Source organism: Phacochoerus africanus, chromosome X (assembly GCF_016906955.1).
Source record: "Phacochoerus africanus isolate WHEZ1 chromosome X, ROS_Pafr_v1, whole genome shotgun sequence".
NCBI classification, from domain to species: Eukaryota; Metazoa; Chordata; class Mammalia; order Artiodactyla; family Suidae; genus Phacochoerus; species Phacochoerus africanus.
In genome coordinates this window covers 55595916-55616125 of record NC_062560.1, presented here as the reverse complement: position 1 = coordinate 55616125, position 20210 = coordinate 55595916, and positions in this window count along the sequence as shown.

Sequence of the window (20210 nt, the reverse complement as noted above, 5' to 3'; positions counted from 1 at the left end):
TTTCTTCTCCTTCTGGGATCCCTATTATGCATAGATTGCCATTCTTTATATCATCCCACACATCTTTTATATTGTTTTCATTTTTTAAATTTGGCTTTCTGTCTGCTGTCCTGATTTGATGATCTCCATTATTCTATCTTCCAAGTCACTTATTCCTTCCTACACATTATTCATTCTGCTATTCATTACCTTTAGCTCAAATTTCATCTCAGTAAAAGAATTTCCTAATTTTCCTTGGCTCCTCTTTTTAGTTTCTGGTTCCTTTTCATACTAATCCCCATTTCTCTTGATAGTCCTTCTTAGTTCCTTCAGTAGTTTCATTAAGTCCTTTTTTTTAAACTCAGTCTCTGGTATACTGAATAACTCTGTTTCATTGTTTTCTCTTTCAAGGTAATTCTCCTGAGTGCAGTGAGTGGTGCCTTTTTGCAGGACACTCACAAGTGGTGGTGCTGGTAGGATATTAGGCCCTCAGCTGCAGTACCATTGGGACATGTACATTCACAGTGAGGTGGGAGTGATGGGCAGCATCCAGTCATATGGCCCTCCACAGCAGTGTCTGTTTCTGGAGTGGTTGGGGGTGCTAGGCATTGGTGGGCTTTGCCAACTTCTGGAGTCTGAGATGGCTGCAGAGGCTTGCACCAGCCCTGCAGCCCAAGAAAGAGGTGCCCTTGTACCTAAGAAAAAGCATGTGCAGGGAAAAAAATTCCTATGGGAGTCTTTTTGGACTCCCCAACAAAGATGCCTTGCTTCACTGGCAGGCTCAGGCCTACATTCCTTAGCTCTGGTGCACCACCTCTCTATCCCACTCAGGCTATTTTCATACAGACAACCCTAGTCTTCTCCCTGGGACTGACTTCCAGGGCCTGAGTCTCAGCACCCTGCCCTCATCCAAGTGCCTCAGGTTGAGGTTGTCCAGGTGGTAATACTGATTACATGTGTGGCTCTCTCTGCTTTGCCCTCCTCAGACTGCTGCACTCTTTTCCAAGGACTTATGGCTCCCTCTCCACACTGGCTGATCTTCCTGATGGTCAGGTGGCCTCCTAGTCCATGGATTCCTTTCCTCTGTCACTGCTCTCTCCCAGGAGTTCTGGGCTCATCTTGATTCCTTTTTCTCTCTTCTCTCTCTATATATATATTTTTCCCTTTGTCCTTCCTAGTTATGTGGAGGTTTTATTTCCTGTTGTTGAAGTCTAAGGTCTTCTGCCAACATTCAGTGGATGTCCTGTGAAAACTGTTCTACATGTAGATGTTTATTTCTGATGTATTTGTGGAAGAAAGTAAGTTCCATGTCCTGCATCACCACTATTCTGATTCTGTCTAATCAGTTTTTTTTTAAGTTTAGGAGTTCCTATGTAATTTGGATATCAATCCTTTTTTAAATATATAACTTACAAATATTTTCTCCCATTCTATAAACTGTCTTTGTACTCTTTTGATTGTTTCCATTTCATGTTTAGTCCCACTTGTATATTTTAGTTGTGTTGCCCATGCTTTTGGTGTTATATGCAAAAAATTATTGCTGAAATCCATAATTTTATGGGCTAAATGTTTGTATTCCTCTAAATTCACATGTTGAAAGTCTAAGCCCCAATTTGATCTATTTAAAAGTTGTTCCTTGAGGAGGTATTTAGGTTTAGATTAAGTCATGGAAGTGAAACCTTAATGATAAAATTAGTGCCCTTATAAGAAGAGGAAGACAGAGATACCAGATCTCCCTCTGTGTGTCTCTCTCTTTCTCCCTCTTCCTCCCCATCTCCTTCTTGCTCTCCCTCTCTGTCATTCCACACACATGCATTAAGGTATAACCCATGTGAACACAAAGCAAAAGTATCCACTTGTATGCCAGGAAGCACACCCTCACAAAGGATTTAATCTGCAACACCCTGTTCTTGGACTTCTAAGCATACAAAACTGTGAGAAGTAAATGTCTGCTATTTAAGCTACCTAGTTTATAGTATTTTGTTATAGTAACCTGAGCTAACAAAGACTGTAATTGGTGCCAAGATGTGGGACACTGATGTAATACCTAAAAATGTAGAATTGGCTTTAGAACTGGGTGATGAGTAGAGACTGTATGAATTTGAAGTGGATACTAGAAAAAGGCAATTCTGGTGGGGGCCTAGAAGGAGAAGAGTAGAGCTGGAGAAGAAACCTCCATCTTCCTAGAAAATACATATATGATTATGAACAGAATATTGGTAGAAATATGTACAGTAAAGGCTATTCTCAGGATGTCTCTGTATGAAATTAACAACAGTGAAGAAAAGGCAATACTTATTTTAAAGTAGCAATGAAATGGGCTGGATTGTGTTTTTGAAAAGGTAGAAATTGTGAGCAATAAAATTGGATATTTCACTAAATGGATTTATATGAAAAATGTTGAAAGAACAGCAAAGTTTCTCCTGACTTTATATGGTAAAAGGAGAAATGAAGGAAATAAATTGAAGAAAGAATTTTTAAGCAAAAAGAAACCAGAACTCTAGATTTATATTATCAACTTGTCCCTTTTGCAAAAATGAGAAATGTGTTTGGAAGAGAACATCAAATGTAGCTGATGATTTTATAAGATTAGTGTGAAGGTGAAGCACAAACCTAACCAGCTATATCAGTAGAGGCCAGGAAGAGATGGGATTACAATAGAAAATATATTAGTAGCTTGATATAAAGGTGACAGAGAAAGAGAGACAGAATTAAGGAAGGCTGTCAAACTTCTTAGATCCTAAAGGACAGCAAAAAAATACTATTATTCAAGATAAGGGAAGAATAATCCCCAAAGCAATTTAGAGATCATCAGGGCTTCCTCCTTAGATTCAAAGTGTATGTGTGGAAGGTGGGTAATCAGTTTGGTTTCAACAGGGCCAGTTGGAGCTGCCTGGCAAAGACTCAGGGGCTGTGAGTACTTCCTGCCCTCTCAGAAAAGCCACAGAATTAGGCCAAAATCCCCAACCTTGTGGGTCTCTAAATCTGGAGTAATGAGGGCTTTCATTTATCTGTAGATAAGGCTCCAGCTGATGTTGCCCTCATCTACAAATAAATGAATGGAAAAAATGTGGTATGTACATACAGTGGAATATTAATCATATTTATAAAGGAAAGAAATCCTGTCACATGCTATAACATGGATAAACCTCGAGAATATTGGGCTAAGTGAAGTAAAGCTGAGATAAGACATTAACAAGAAGATAAACACTGCATGATTCAACTTACATGAGTTTTCTATCAGACAATTTGATAGAAAAAAATAGAATAGTAGTTGCCAGAGGTTTGAGGAAAAGGTAAATATGAGTTGTTTATAGCACAGAGTTTCATATTTATAAGATAAAAAAGTTCTGGAGAAGTTCTGCTCCAAGATTATTTTGCAGGAAGTCCATTAATTCACCTCCTTGATGGAAAGAACAAATTCATAACTAATTGTAGAGCAATTCCTCCTGATGAAGAACTGAAGACTAATTGAACACCTTCTGCAATATTGGGACCACAAAGAGATGGGTAGGAGAGATGAAAACATATCACTTGTAACCCACCTCTAATGTTCAAACTGCACTGGGGAGGAATATTACTGAGGGTCCTATAAGCAGCCTTGCCTGCACTGTATTGCAATTTTTAAAATGTGGTGAAAAAAGAAACAGACTATCTATGAAGGAAATCCATTTACTAACCATAGAGCATTTGCCAAACAGATGGTGAACTACTGGAACTCTCTCTAAGGTCAAAGATTGTAGAGTATCATCTTTTGTGTTTTCCCTCCACTTTGATAGCATGAATAGTAACATAGACCAGGCACTCTAGCTTGCCTGCCAAGGGTACCTTAGAATACTCTAGTGTCCTGGCCCATACAAGCTACAGCCTTCCTACTAAGCTTCCCCAGGCACAGCACATCCAAGGACCTCCAAGCCCATGGCTACTAAAACTCCAGCCACCACATCATGTCATCAGGTAGCCCTGGTGCAGTGGATACCAGGATCCCATGACCCACATCTGCTCTGACTATTAGCATCTTATCAGTGTGGCCCAGACAAAATGCACCCTGGACACCCTTGGCCTGTGACTGCTCCAGCTCCAGCTGGCCTGTCAATGCAACCTGGTACATATGTTTACACAAGGGATGAATGTTCACAAGCCCACACCTTCAAGACTGTGACAAGTAGCTGTTTTGCCTAATTCATAGAAAGAAACCCATAAAGACAAACAAAATGAGAAGACAAAGGAATGTATTCCCAAATAAAAACCAAGATAAAACCCAAGAGGAAAAAAAACTCAAATAAAATGAACGTAATTTATATCTGATAGCAAGTTCAAAATAATGATCATACAGATACTTACTGAACTGGGGAAAAGAAAGGAGGAACACAGTGTGAAATTCAACAAATAGAAATTTTAGGAAAGAATCAATCAGAGCTGAAGGATACAGTGAAATGAAAAATACACTAAAGGGAATCAAGAGCAGATTATATGTTACATTAGAACAAATCAGTAATCTGGTAGACAGAATAGTGGAAGTCACCCAATTACAAAAGCCAAAAAAATTAATTTAAAAAATGAAGATAATTTAGGGGCCCACTGGTACATCACACATACTAACATTAACATTGTAGGGTCTCAGAAGGAGAAGGGAGTGATAAAAGTGGCAGAATAATTATGTGAAGAAATAATTTCCTTTACCTGGAAAAGAAAACAAGTATCCAAGTCCAGGAAGGACAGAATCCCAAACGAGATAAACCCAGAGATCCACAACAAGATATATGCTAATTAAAATGAAAAATATTAAAGCTAAAGAGAGATTTTAACACTAAGAATAAAAGAAATACTCTTATGCAAGAAACCACACCCCTAAAAGTATCACTTTTTTTTTCAGCAGAAACTTTTCAGGACATAAGGAAGTGCATTGGTATATGCTATAAGAAAAAAAAAAGTACAACAAGGAATACATTAACCACCAAAGCTATCATTTAGATATGAAGAAGAGCTAGATTTTCCAGGTGAGGAAAATGAGGGAGATCATTACCACTAAGCCAGCCATACAGGAAATGCTAAAGCATCTTTTTTAAACAGAAAAGGAATAGGTCATAACTAAAAATAAGAAAATGTATTTAAAAATCTCACTGATAAAGGTGAATATATAGTAAAAGCAATGGATCAGCCATTTAAAAGGATAGTGTGAAGGTTAAAATTAAAAAGTAGTAAACTATCCTATAAACTACAATAAGTTGTTAATGTAAACACAAAGTAAAAAGATATAAAATATTATATCTAACATAAAATATGAAGTGGAGAGTAAAAATGCAGTGCTCTCAGAATGCACTGAAACTTATGTAACATTCAATTTAAAATAAATTGTTTTATATTGGGTGGTTATTTATGAACCTCATGGAAACCAGAAATCAAAAACCTACAATAGACACACAAAAATAAAGGGAATTGAATAAAATATAACACTAAAGAAAATACTCAAACCACAAAGAATAGACAATAAACAGAGAACCACAAAAAACCCTAGAAGACAAATACAAAATTGCAAAAAGTACATACCTATCAACAATCTTTTTAAATATAAATAGAATAAATGTTGTAAGCAAGACATATAGGGTGGACAGGTGGATTTAAAACAAACTACATGCTGTCCACAAGAAACGTTAGATCTAAAGACACACACAGACTGAAAGTGAAGAGATGGAGAAAATACTACATGCAAATGGAAATGAAAAGAAAGATGGGGTATCAATACTCATATCAGGCAATCTAGACTTTCAAACGAAAACAGTAATAAAAAACCAAGAAAACAATACATAAAGATAAATGGATCAATATAAGAAGATGATTTAACATTTGTAAACATTTGCACCCCAAATAGGAGTATTTGTGTATATTAAGCAGACATAAATGGAGAAACAGACAGTAATAAATAAAAATTGGTTAATTTAATACCTCATTTATCTCAATGGATAGATCATTTAGACAAAAAATTGTAAGGAAACAATGATCTTAACACATTAGTCTGGATAATCTTAATAGAACATTCCATCCAAAAAGGCAGAAAACATTATTTGCAAGTGCACATGGAACATTCTCCAAGATATATCACATGTTAGGCCACAAAATAAGTCTCAATATATTTAAGAATATCAAAGTTGTATCAAGTATCTTTTATATGATGCATATAAACCACAATTATATGAGACCAAAAATCAACTATAAGAACAAACTTCCAAAAAAAAATCACAGATCTGTGTAACCTAAACCATATGCTACTAAATAACCAGTGAGCAAATCAAAGAGGAAATAAAAAATACCTTAAGACAACAATGGAAAAGTGCTACTGTCGAAATTTCATAGAATGAAGAAAAAATAATTTTAATGGGGGATTTGTACTGATAGAGCCTACTTCAAGAAGCAATAAAATATGAAATAATCTAATTTTACACTTAAAGGAACTCAGAAAAGTAGGACAAACTAAGCACAAAGTTAGTAGAAGTAGGGAAATAACAAATATCAGAATGGATATAAATTAAGTAAAGACTAAAAAGCAATAGAAAGGATCAAAGAAACTAAGATCCAGTTCTTTGACAACATAAAACAAAATCTATGAATGTTTAGCCAAACTCATCAAGAAAAAAAGTGTCCATATAAATAAATTATGGAATGAAAGAAGAAAAGTTACTTGAGCAATAGACCACATGAACAGAGATATAAAAATTAAGAAAAAATTTTTGAGCAAGATAGATCAAACTATATATAGTATGAACACTCATCATGGCCAAGTAGAGTTCATCCCATGAATGAAAAGTTAGTTTAATGTTTAAAAATCAATAATAGGGAGAGGCCAAAATGGTGCACTAGGATATGGAGCTCACTTCCCCTCACAAGCACTAAAAAATACATTTACAAATGGAGCAATTCACACTGAAAACAAACAGGAGACTGACAGAAAAACGTATACAAACTAGGCTTTAAAAAGACTCACATGAAATCAGGTAGGAAGGGAAGTGAAGCAATCAGGTCAGGACTTGATCACCTGGGAAGGGACACAGAAGAGGAAGGAAATGACATAGGATCAGAGATACCCCTGGATAGTGAGTGGTTCAAGATACCTATTGGGTGCCACAGCCCTGAGGACTGACATTGAGAAGATGGGTCCTCTTAGCTAGTTGGAAAAACCAGTGGGACTAAGAAGAGAGCTGTAGAAAACCTAGACTTCCCTCATGAAGAGCATGCACACGCCTGCTTACTCCCAAAACTGGCAAAGGAAACATTGAAATTGTTAGGGACACAGGCTAGTTTCTCACAACTTCCTTGGCATACACACCTGCCTAACCTGAATGCCTGTTCCAGCCCATTTTCAAGTTCTTCTGGCTCTATGGCACAGAACCCCACTAGGTCAAGGGCTGGAGCAGTCAAGGGTACTGCATGGTTGTGAAGGACAGGGCCAATGTAGACCTACAATAGCATCTGAATTGGGCAAAAGCAACCACTGTGGGCACTCATGGAGGCAGAACATTGGGAGCAATAAAGAACTCTGCCTGTGGCTTGAGCAAACATGCTTGCACCCTGACCCATGTGGAGGGCTTGCTCTGGCCCTCCTGCCTCCACACTAGGGTGAGGGATGCTGAATCTAAGGGGAATGAGCAAATGTGGACAAGGAGGGAGGCAAGGGCAGTCATTGCTGACAGTTGTGAAGGTAGTAGATTAGGAGTGTTCTGAAACTCTCCCTGCACCAAAACTGACACAGTCTGTGCCCCGGCCTGGGCCAAGTGCAATTCCAGGTCTTCCACTGAATTTGGAAGTGGGGAGAGCACATATTTAGAGGTAAAGGAAGTACCTCAGACTTGACCCTCAGGGCTTCTGATCTAACAACTTTAGACCTAACTCCTATAGGGCGATGCTGTCTACTTTAGAGAGAAAAAGCCCCAGCACACACCTAGGTTTTGCTCTAGTTTCTCCAACTCCAGCCCCACCTCCTAAGAAAGTGTTAGCTGTCAGCACACCCTGGGGGAAGACATGACTCATGGCGTACATATACTACATAGGAATGTTCTTACATAAGGACACCACTTCAAGACTAGGATAGGTAACTGTATCACATAATTTCATACAGACAGAGAAAATTAAGCATAATGAGAAGATGGGGGAATTTGTCTGAACTGAAAGAAGAAGAGAAAATCCCTGAAAAAATAACAAATGAAACAGAAACAATTTACCAGATAAAGAATTCAAAGCATTATTAATAAGAACTCTAACTGAATTAGATAGTAGACAAAGTGAGAATTTTAACAAAGAACTAGAAAATATATAAAAAGAATCTGAAATGAAGAATCCAATAACTGAAATGAAAAAGAAGGAATTAACTGTAGACTAGGTGATATAGAAGAATGCATAAGAGACATGGAAGACAGAATAATGGAAAACATCAAATCAAAACAACAAAATAAAAACACTTATAAAATAAGAACAGTTTAAGGGACCTCTAAGACAACATCAATCACATAAATATTTGCATTATATGGGTCCCAGAAGGAGAAGAGAGATGAAAGTTCTAAAAATAGGTTTGAAGAAATTATAATGGAAAAATTGCTGAATTTGACGAAGGAAACAGATATTCAGGTACAGGAAGTACAGAAGTTCCCAAACAAAATGAACCCTAATAATCCCACATCAAAACATATCAAAATTAAAATGGAAAAAGTTAAAGAGAGAATTCTGAAGGCAACTGAAGAAAAACAAGGAGTCACATACAAGGGAATCTATATAAGTCTAACAGTTGATTTTTTAATATAAATTTGCAGGATGGAAGGGAGTGGTAGGATATACTCAAAGTGCTGAAAGAGCAAAACCTGCAAACTAGATTACAATACCAAGCAAGATTATAGTTTATAAATTAAGGATAGTGAAAAATTTCTTAACAAGCCAGAACTAAGTTTTCATCAATACTAAGCCTAATATAAAAGAAATGTTAAAAGTGGAAATGAAAAACCTATAACAAGAAGTAGGGAAAAATCCCACTAGTAAAGGGTGTGAATCAATCACTAAATATTCTGGTATGAACATTAAAAGAACAAAATTATAAAATCAGCTATAACTACAATAACCTGATGATGAACAGTAAAATGTAAAATATGACATCAAATGCAAAACTTGCTGGAAGAGAGTAAAACATGCAGTTCCTTTAGAATGTGTTTAAACTTAAAGGACTACCTGTTTAAAATAAGTGAATAAAGTTATAGATAAACTTATATGAAACCCACAGTAAATGCAAAACAAAAACCTACAATACATATACAAAAACTAGAGAGAAAGGAACACAAAGCATATCATTAGAGAAGACCATCACATCACAAGGGAAGAAACTAAAAAAAAAAGAAAATAATGGACAACTAAAAAACAGAAAACATGTAAAAAAATGAGAAAAAGTACATAACTAACATAACTATCAATGATTACTTAAAATGTTAATAGAATAAATGTGCCAATTAAAAGGCATAAGTTGTCTCATTGGATAAAAAAGCAAGACCCATCTATATGCTGTTTACAAGAGACTCAAATCAGAACTAAATACACACACAAAATGAAAGTGAGTGGATAGAAAAACATACTTCATGCAAATGGAAATGATAATAAATCAGGGGTAGACATTCTCGTGAGAAAAAAGAGACATAATACAGTCTTTACAAAAAGACTAGGTCATTATATGATGATAAAGGGATAAATACAAGAAGAGGATATAACATGCATTGCCATATACACCTAATATAGGAATGCATAAATACATAAAACAAATATGGACAGACATAAAGGGAAAATTGATCAAATATAATAATAGAAGGGGACTTTAACACTCAACTTATATTTATAGACAGATCATCCAGACCAAAACTCAGGTAGCAAATAGTCTTAAATGGCACATTTGTTCAGCTGTATTTAATAGATACCTACATGATGTTATACCCAAAAACAGCAGAATATATACAATTTTTCCAATGCACATGTGACATTCTCTACTATAGACCACATGCTGGGCCACAAAACAGGTCTTAACAAATTAACAAGGATATAAATATCAAGCATTTTCTTCCAACCACATGATATGCAACTATAAATAAAATATAGGATTAAAATGGGAAAATACAAACATGTGGAGAATAAACGAGCTATTAATAGATTAAGTTACCAAAGAAGAAATTTTAAACACATTTTGAAAAATGAAACTAAAGACACAGCTTTCTAAAATCTGTTACATAGTAAAAGCAGTTCTAAGAAGGAAATTTATACCAATATAGATCTACCACAAGAAACAAGAAAAACCTCAAAAAAAAAAAAAACAAACAAACCCTAAGCTACCATCTAAAGGAACTGGAAAAAGAACAAACAAATCACAAAGTAAGCAGAAGGAAGAAAACAATAAATACGAAAGAAGAAATAAAATAGAATTGAAAAAAATTAAAAAGATCAATGAAACAAAGAGCTGTTTTATTGAAAAATAAACAAAATGGATAAGGTTTTAACAAGGTCATCAAGAAAAATAGCACCCCCCAAAAGAAGTGAAAGAGAATAAATAACAACCAATATCACAGAGATGCAAAAAAAAATCAAAAAATCATACAGAGTTATATTGCCAAAAGTTGAAAAAAAAATGAAAAAATTTCTAGGAACATAACCCCTTCCAACATGAATCAGGAAGAAATAGATCACTAGTAGAGAAATTTAATTTGTAATAAAAGAACTACCACCAAACAAAAGTCCTAGATTGGGTGGCCTCACAGGGGAATTCTAACAAACATATAAAGAAGAGTATATACCCATCCTTCTCTAAGTATTCCAAAAAAATTGAAGAGAAAGGAACATTTCCAAATTAATTCTAAAATGCCACCCTTACCCTGATACCAAAATCAGACAAATACACTTCAAAAATAAAAATTGCAAACCAATATCTGCAAAGAATATGGATGAAAATATCAAATAATACTGGCAAACCAAATTCAACAGTCTATAAAAGAGATCATACACCAGGAGCAAGAGGGATTTATATCAGGGATGCAAAGATGATACAATATCTGCAAATCGATCAACTTTTATAATTTTAATTTTTTTTGGCTTTTTGCCATTTCTTAGGCCACTCACAGGGCATATGAAGATTCCCAGGCTAGGGGTCGAATCAGAGCTGTAGCCACCGGCCTACACCAGAGCCACAGCAAGGCAGGATCCGAGCCGCATCTGCAACCTACACCACAGCTCACAGCAATGCTGGATCCTTAACCCACTGAGCAAGGCCAGGGATTGAACCTGCAACCTTATAGTTCCTAGTCAGATTCGTTAACCAGAGAGCCATGACAGGAATTCCTATAATTTTAGGTTTTATACTTAGGTCTGTGGTCTACTTAGAGTAAAGTTTTATAAATAGTGAAAGCTTTGTATCATTTTTCTTTAGAAATGTTCAATTATTCCAGCACCATGATCTCCAGCACTATGATTTCTAAACCAAATTTCCTTGCATGTTTGTCTACCAACAGCCCCCCACTTTTTCTGCACTGTATTTTATATTTATGACTTTCTCTAACTTAATGCATATTTCATACTCCTTTGATTACTATACCTTTATAATAAGGCCTAGAATCAGTAGTTTTAGTACTTTCATTTTATTTTCTCCTTTATAAAAGTCATTTAAGATCCTTCACATCATTTACATTTCTATATAAACTTTTACTCAGTATGTTAATTGTCCACAAAAAGGCCTGCTATTCTTCTAATTGTGATTTAATTGGATCTATAAATCAATTCTGGGAAAATTGATACATTAAAAATACTGAATATTCTGACTCAGGAATACCAGTTGTTTAGCTCTTATTTAATTTCTCTCAGTGGTATATATTTTTAAAAGTTTTACTGAAGCATAGTTGATTTAGATTGATGTCATAATTTCTGCTGTACAACAGTCATTCATGTATACATATAGACACATCCATTCTTTTTCAGATTCTTTTCCCATATAGGTTACCACAGGATATTGGGTAGAGTTCCCTGTGCTAAATAGCAGTTCCTCATTGACCAAACATTTCATATACTAGAGTGTGCATAGACCAATCCCAAACCCCCAATTCATCCCTTTCCCCTGCCACCTGTCCCCTTTGATAACCATAAATTTGTTTTCAAAATCTATGAGTGTTTATGTTCTACAAATAAGTTAATTTGTATCCTATCCTTATTTTTAGATTCCACATATAAGTGATATAATATGATGTTTTTCTTTGTCTGACTTACTTGACTCAGTATGACAATCTCTAGGTGCATCCATGTTGCTGAAAATGGCATTGTTTCATTATTTTTATGACTGAGTAATATTCCATTGTATATATATATATACCACATCTTCTCTATCCATTCTTATGTTAATGGACATTTAGGTTGTTTTCATGTCTTGGCTATTGTGAATAGTGCTGCAATGAACATTGTTGGGGTGCATATATCTTTTCTAATTATGGTTTTCTCCAGAAAGATGTCCAAGAGTTGAATTAATGGATCATATGGTAGTTCCATTTTTAGTTTTTTAAGGAACCTCCATACTGTTCTCCACAGTGGTTGTATCAATGTACATTATGTACCAACAGTGTAGGAGGATTCCCTTTTCTCCACACCCTCTCCAGAATTTATTGTTTGTAGAATTTTTGATGGTTGCCATTCTGACTGGTATAAGGTGATATCTCATTGTAGTTTTGATTTGCATTTCTCCAATAATTAGTGATGTTGAGAATATTTTCATGTGTTTATTTGGCCATCTCTATGTCTTGAAGAAATGTCTATTTAGATCTTTTTTAATTAGTTTTTTGTTTGTTTTGTTGTTGTCAATATTGAGCTTCATGAGAAAGACAAATGGACCTGGAAGAATCAGGCTCCCTGACTTCAGAATATACTACAAAGTTACAGTAATAAAAATAATACAGCACTGGCACAAAAGCAGAGAGAATGATCAGTGGGACAAGGTAGAAATCCCGGAAATAAACTCACACACCTATGGTCAACTAATCTATGACAAAGGAGGCTAGAACATACAATGGAGAAGAGACAGTCTCCTCATTAAATGAAACTGGGTAAACTGGACAGATACATGTAAAAGAACAAAATTAGAACACTTTCTAATACCAGTATACAAAAATAAACTCATAATGTATTAAATATCTAAATATAAGACAGGATACTATAAAACTTTTGGAAGAAAACAGCAGAATACCCTCTGACATAAACCATAGCAATACCTTTTAGGATCCACCTCCTATAGTAATGAAAATAAAAACAAAGAAAAAATGGCATCTAATTAAACTTGAAAGTTTTTCCACCACAAAGGAAACCATAAACAAAACAAAAAGACAGCCCACATGATGGGATAAAATATTTTCAAATGAAGCATCTGACAAGGGATTAACCTCCAAAATATACGAACAACTCTCAGTGATACTTTGAAGCTTAATTGTACAGCTATTGTTGTGAATTTATTGTTCTATTATTCCTAAGCAGTTTATTTCATAATTTTTGATGTTACTATAAATTACTTGATTCTTATTTCAAACTCTGATTGCTTTAAAAACTTCATTCAATGGATCTTTATTAATTTGTTTTCTGCAAAATTGCTAAATTCACTTACTGATTCTAGGGCACTTTTCACAGTTTCCATTATAATTTTTACATAGATGATTATGTTGTCCTTTAAATAAAACACAGATTTTCTTTTGCTTTTCTCCCACATGGCCTTTATCATGATTTCTTGTCTCACTGTCCCAGCTATAACATACTGTACCAACTTTAATAGAAGTGGTGAAAGTGACATAATTATTCTGTTCCTGACCTTCAGGGGGAAAGGTTTCAGTGTTTTACCATTATGCTGTTACCATAGGTTTTTGTGGACAACCTTTTAGGAGATTGAGGAAACTGCCTTATATTTCTAATTTTCATGAACTTTTTTCAGGAAGAGATATACTATGTCAGTGACTATTTGAATTATAAAATAATTTTGCTTCTATTGTCCTTTAATATTGTGAATTACATTTTTTTCTTTCATAATTGAAGTATAGTTGATTTACAATATTACATTAATTTCAGGTGTACGAAATAGTTATTCAGTAATATTGGCTCTATTTCTCTGTGTTATATCCTTGTGGCATATTTATTCTATACATAGTAATTGGTATTTCCCAAGTCTATACCCCTATCTTGCCCACTCTCCTGTCCTTATCCCCAATTGTGACCACTAGCTTGTTTTCTATATCTGTGAGCTAGTTTCTGTATTGTTATATACACAATCTTGTTTTATTTTTTAGATTACACATATAAGTGATAAAATAGGGTATTTGCCTTTCTGTGAAACTTCACTAAGCATAATGCTATCTAGTTCCATCCATGTTGTTGCAAAAGGCAGAATATCATTCTTGTTTATGGCTGGTAATATTTAGGTTCTCTCATTTTTTTTCTTGATGAACATGGCTGAAGGCTTATCAATTTTTTATTGTTTCAAAAAAAGCATTTGTTTCACTGATCTTTTCTCTTTTTTTGGTCTCTATTTTATTCATTTCCTCTCTTTATTATTTCCTTCATTCTATTGATTTTGGGCTTTATTTTTTCCTAATTAAAAGCTTGAATAAATCAAAAATATTTTCATGACAGTTGATTTTCTGTAAGAACAGTGAACTTAGTAACTTAACATAATACCATCTCCACTTCCCAGCTTGCTGGCAATTTTAAGAATATCAGCTCACATTCTTGGTACCAGAGGGACAGAATAGAAATCATTAGCAAAGAATCATAATTAATTATTTATTCTGTCCTGTCCAATGGCTCACTAGAAGACCAACTCAAAAGGCTTGCTTTTATTTCACCTAACTCAGAATTGGCATAGCACTATAACTACTCATAGAAAATCAGAAAATTGTTGAAAATATTTACAGGCTAATATTTTAACCTGCTGCTGCCTAAGGCAATGTGGTAACAATTGGAACAAAAAAATGGACTTTCCAAAATCCTGGAGAATAAGATGTTGTTAAGAAATTTGAAAAGCTCTGACATATTTTTTTTGGACTCTAGAAATCCATATGCATGTTCAGGGCTGTATACATACTCAGGAAAGACCTGAGAAGGTCATAGGTTCTTACCTTATGCAGACCTTAAGGCTTTCTATATATAGGAATTAAATGTTAAGAAAGTAGTAAAGAACCTGGTTGAGTGTTTGTGGTGTGCCACAACACCCATACACACTCATGTCCCTTGACAAAACTTAGATGATTTTTTATTTCAAGATATTTAAAGAAATTACTGTCCAATGATTAGCTGGTCAGTAAGCTAAAAGAATAGAGACTTCAAGGATAAAATTTATCATATACACATTCTTTATATAATTATTTTAGTAAAGAAACTAAACAAACAACAACTATAAAAAGCAGCAAAAACAACTCCTAGAGAGAAGAGAGAAATCAATATCCAGACTTGTCACACTATAAGTCAATATGCCTAATTTTATAAAAATAATTATGACATCCAAAGAAATAAAAGAGAATTGTTTATATAAAGGAAAAAAATTGTCAAGAGAAACTGCATGAGAAAGCCTAGATATGAGCCTTTCTCGACAAAGACTTTAAAGGATTATATCCAGCCCTTCTATGTGTGTTTAATTATAAGCCTGTCCCTTAGGCTAAAGCCATGAAGAGAAGATAATAGGCCTCTTTCACAGTGAATCTGAGAAACTCAGTCTGTTGCCTGTCTGTGTCCTAGTAGTGGTTGGAGTAGTGGTTAGAAGGTCTTTATGAATTTGCCATAATCCTATGACACAAGATTTGTGAGAATAAACCCCCCTGGCCACCAGAGTCAGGATATTTAGAGATGTCCTCTAGGAAGAAGTTGCAAACTTCAGAACATCAGACAAGTATACAAACTCCAGCAAGTTGGAGTGAGGCAAAGGGATAGCTCAATGATGCTGTCTGCTGGACTCCATCTTTACAAAGTCTTACAGTGGCCCCATAGAAGTGTACATCTGAAACATGAACATCATGCTGGCACTTTAAGATAAGCAAATACACAGACTCTCACAAAAAGTCTGGGTACTTTCCAGTCAGCTGCCTCTGCACAGGGTGCTGTGGTAGGTTAGTCGATGTGAGGCCTTTAAGAACTTCTTCTCAGTTTCCTATAGCCTTTCAGGTCCTGTGAAAACAAGCCCGGTTGGCTTTCAAAGCTAAATATTTTCTGAGTTTATTTCTTGTGTGCATGTCTTACAAGTTGGGGTGCCAGAGAAGGGGTTCAAAATGATACTCTGGCAGAAGCTTGGGGTTGAGTTCACTACAAATTGTGGGACACCATGTTAATGGCTGGATTAATGGTGAAATAGTTTTAGCCTCTCCTACCAACTTCGTTATGGATTTTTTTTTGTTTGCCTGATGTGTAGGAGTCAGCCAGTCCCCCCCTCCCAGGGGGAACTGTTCTGTATGGAGCAGTTTGTCTGTGGGAAGAAGTGTTTTCAGGATCCTCCTACATCACCATCTTGAACTGGAATTCCTGAAAACAACTTTAAATTGGCTATTTTAATTTGTTCAATAAGGTAAAGAAAATTATGTCTAAAGAAATAAAGTATGAAAACAAGGTCTTACAAACTTGAGAATACCAATAAAGAGAGAAATTATTAATAGTAACTAGATAGAAATTTGGAGTTGTGGTTTTGTTTGTTTGTTTTTGGTCATGCCTGTAGCATGCCCAAGTTCTCAAGCCAGGGATTGAACTCATGCCACAGCAGTTATCTGAGTAACAGCAGTGACAACACCAGATCCTTAACTTCTAGGCCATCAGGGAATTCTGTGAGTTGAAAATTAATAAAACTGAAATAAAAAATTCACTGGAGAGTTTCAACAGCAGACTTGAACAGGCAAAAGAAACAAGCAAGTTTCTTTTCAAGTATGACAAGTGAGATTATCTAATTGAACAACAGAAAAAAAAGAATGAAGTAAAATAAACAGAGCCTAAGCATACTCTGGGATATCATCAAGACTGCCTAGAAATGTATAATGTGAGATCCAGAAGGAGAGGAACAATAAGTAGAAAGTGCATTTGAAAAAATAATGGCAAAAATTTTCCAAATTTGATGAAATACATGAATATACATTTCCAAGAAACTCAAGAAATTCCAAGCAATCTTTATTTGAAAATATCCACACTACATGAATCATAATCAAATTGTTGAAACACAAAGAGAAATTTGAAACCTGCAAGAGAGAACTGCCTCATTACTTAAAAACATTCTTGATATAACTAAGAACTAGTGGTTGGTTCATCTCAAACCATAGAGTATAGAAGGCAGAAGGATCAAATTTTCAACATCCTGGGAAAAAATATTCTAATCAAGAAATCTATATCCAGCAGTATTAGTCATCTAAAATAGATGGCAATTAAAGACATTTAAAATGAAAACTGATGGAACAAAAATTGACATATACAAAAATTGAAGGAATTCATCATTAGACCTCCCTTATAAAAAAATTCTGAAATGAGTCTTTCAGGCTGAAGTAAAAGGACACTAGACAGTAACTCAACTCCACATGAAGACACAAAAGACAACAGAAAAGATGATTATCAGGGTAAATATAAAAGTTTATATTAATGTATTTTATTTCTTAATGACTTTTTCTATTTGATTTAAAATACAACTACAAAAGACTATAATTATAAACTTAGTTTGAAGGACACACTATGTGTAAGGATATAAACTGTGACAATAACAGTGTAAATGCAAAGGAAGAGATGGAGTAAAGTTTTTGTATATAATTGAGATTAAATTGATATTAATGAGAAGTAGATGTTAATTGAAATTAAGATGTTAATCGAAATCCTCAGGGCAACCACTAAAAAATAAGTTAAACATAAAAAGGAGCAAGAAGGGAATCAAAATGTTTCACTTGAAAATATATATATCTAACACAAAACATTACAGTAATGGAGGAATTGTGGAATAAAGATATCTTTTGGGTTGAATTGTGTCTCTTCAAAAGATATGTTCAATTCCTAAACATTGGCCCTTTAAATGTGACCTCACTTGGAAATAGCATCTTTACAGATATAATTTAGTTAGGATGAGGTCTTGCTGGATTCTAATGCATCCTAAACCAATGACTGGTGTTCTTATATGATGAGGGAAATTTGGCAACAGACACAGACAGAGAGAATGCTATCAAACAATACCAGAGTTTTCACTACCTCAGAAATGGAGCTTAGCTCCTAGGGGTGCCTTTATACTTCCTAATTAAGTAGGTCATAACCTACATATTTTTAACAGACTATTTCTTGGCTTTACAAGACCTAGAAACAGCTCCATACTCCTATGGACCAAACTACAGCCCCATTTGGCTATGGTCTTGCTACTAGGACCATATGCCAAGAGTCCCAGGAGGAGTCATGCCAAACTGTGCCATGGATCATAGGCTTTTAGATCTTAGTCCCAGCTCTGGACCTTTAAGTATTCCATGGCCCAGTCCAGCTCCACTTGGATGTGGAGGTCTGGGAGCACCTAGAGGTAAGCCTGCCAAAGTTATTCTGACTATAGTTTCTGAAACAGCCCTGTAGCTGGGCCCCAGCCCCTAGCAATGCAGTCTGTGAGCATACCCCAGGAACAAAAACTACCATCTGTACCACTAGATAGCCTGAAAGGGCCCTGTATTAATTTCCAGTCCCTCCCAATGACAGTCCAGGAGCAGTCCAGCAGGCCCATGTAGGAAATGCACATCTCTGCACACTGGAGATCCTGAAACCACTCTACATTTGGCTCAGCTGCATTTGCTGAGCAGTCCTACTAGCCCAGGAACTAGAATAAGAAGATCAAATTATGCCCAGAGCGAGAAGAAGGAAGGAAATAATTAACATTAGGGTATAGGTAAACAAAATGGAAAAGAGAAAATAAAAGAGGGAATTAAGAAACCAAAATGTATTTCTTTGAAAATATCCATAAAATGAATATGTTAGCTAGACTGACCAGGAAAATAAAACTCAAATGACTAAAACCGACTGAAAAAGGAGACATTATTACTGAACTTACAGAAATAGAAATGATTATAAGGGAGTACTATGAACATTTGTTCCAACAAATTAAATAACCTAGATAGCAAGCATGAATTCCTAGAAATACACAAACTGCCAGCACTGACTCAAGAGGAAAAAAAATCATAACAGACTTATAACAAGAGATTAAATCAGTAACAAAGTCCATATCCAGATGGCTTCCACAGAGAATTCTACCAAATATTTAAAGAATTGATACCAACTTTTCTCAAACTTCCAAAATAAAAGAAAAGGATTAAACACATACTGACTCATTCTATAAGGCCAAATTTAACCTGCTACCAAAGCCAGACAAGGTCATTTCACAGAATACAACATGCCCATGACTAAAAAATAATAATAAAAATTCACTTTGGAACTTAGCAAGACAAGGGAATTTCCCCAAAATAATAAAGGATACTTATGAAAATTCCACACCAATCATGTATGAAAAACGCACAGCTTACATGATATCTAATGGTGAAAGAGTAGATAATTTCCTCCTAAGATCAGGAAAAAGACAACAATATTTGCTTTCACCATTTCTATTCAACATTGTACTGAATGTTGTAGGCAGGGAATTCGGCAAGAAAAATAAACTGGAAAGGAGAAAATAAAACTAATTCAGTTTGTATAAGTAGAAAATGATAAATAATGTTACAGCTAATAAAAGAATGCTCAAAGTTGCAGGGTATAAGACTAAGAATTAAAAATTCAGAGAAAGGATCAAGGTGGCAGAGGAATAAGAAGTGGTGCTCACCTTCTCCCATAAACACATCACAAAAATAAAATCTACAGGTAGAACCATTCACAGAGAACATCTACTAAAGGCTGGCAGAAGACCTTAAACCTGCAAAAAAGGGCTAGAAACCCTCCACATAATTGGGTGGAACAAAAGGAAAAAAAGAGAGAGACAGAGAAAAGGAATCAAGACTGTACCAGCACTCCTGAGAGGGAGCTGTTAAAGAACAAGTGCCCACACACTAGGAAGCCACCTAACAATGGGGAGATCAGTCGAGATGGAGGGACCTCAAAGTCACAGGGAAAAGCACAGCAGCTGAACTAAGGAAGGCAAGGCAGAGTGAGAGCTGAACAGATAATCTGCACCATTGCACACCAACACCAGAGCTTGAGATGCCGTGGTGGGGGGATGAGCACTGAGA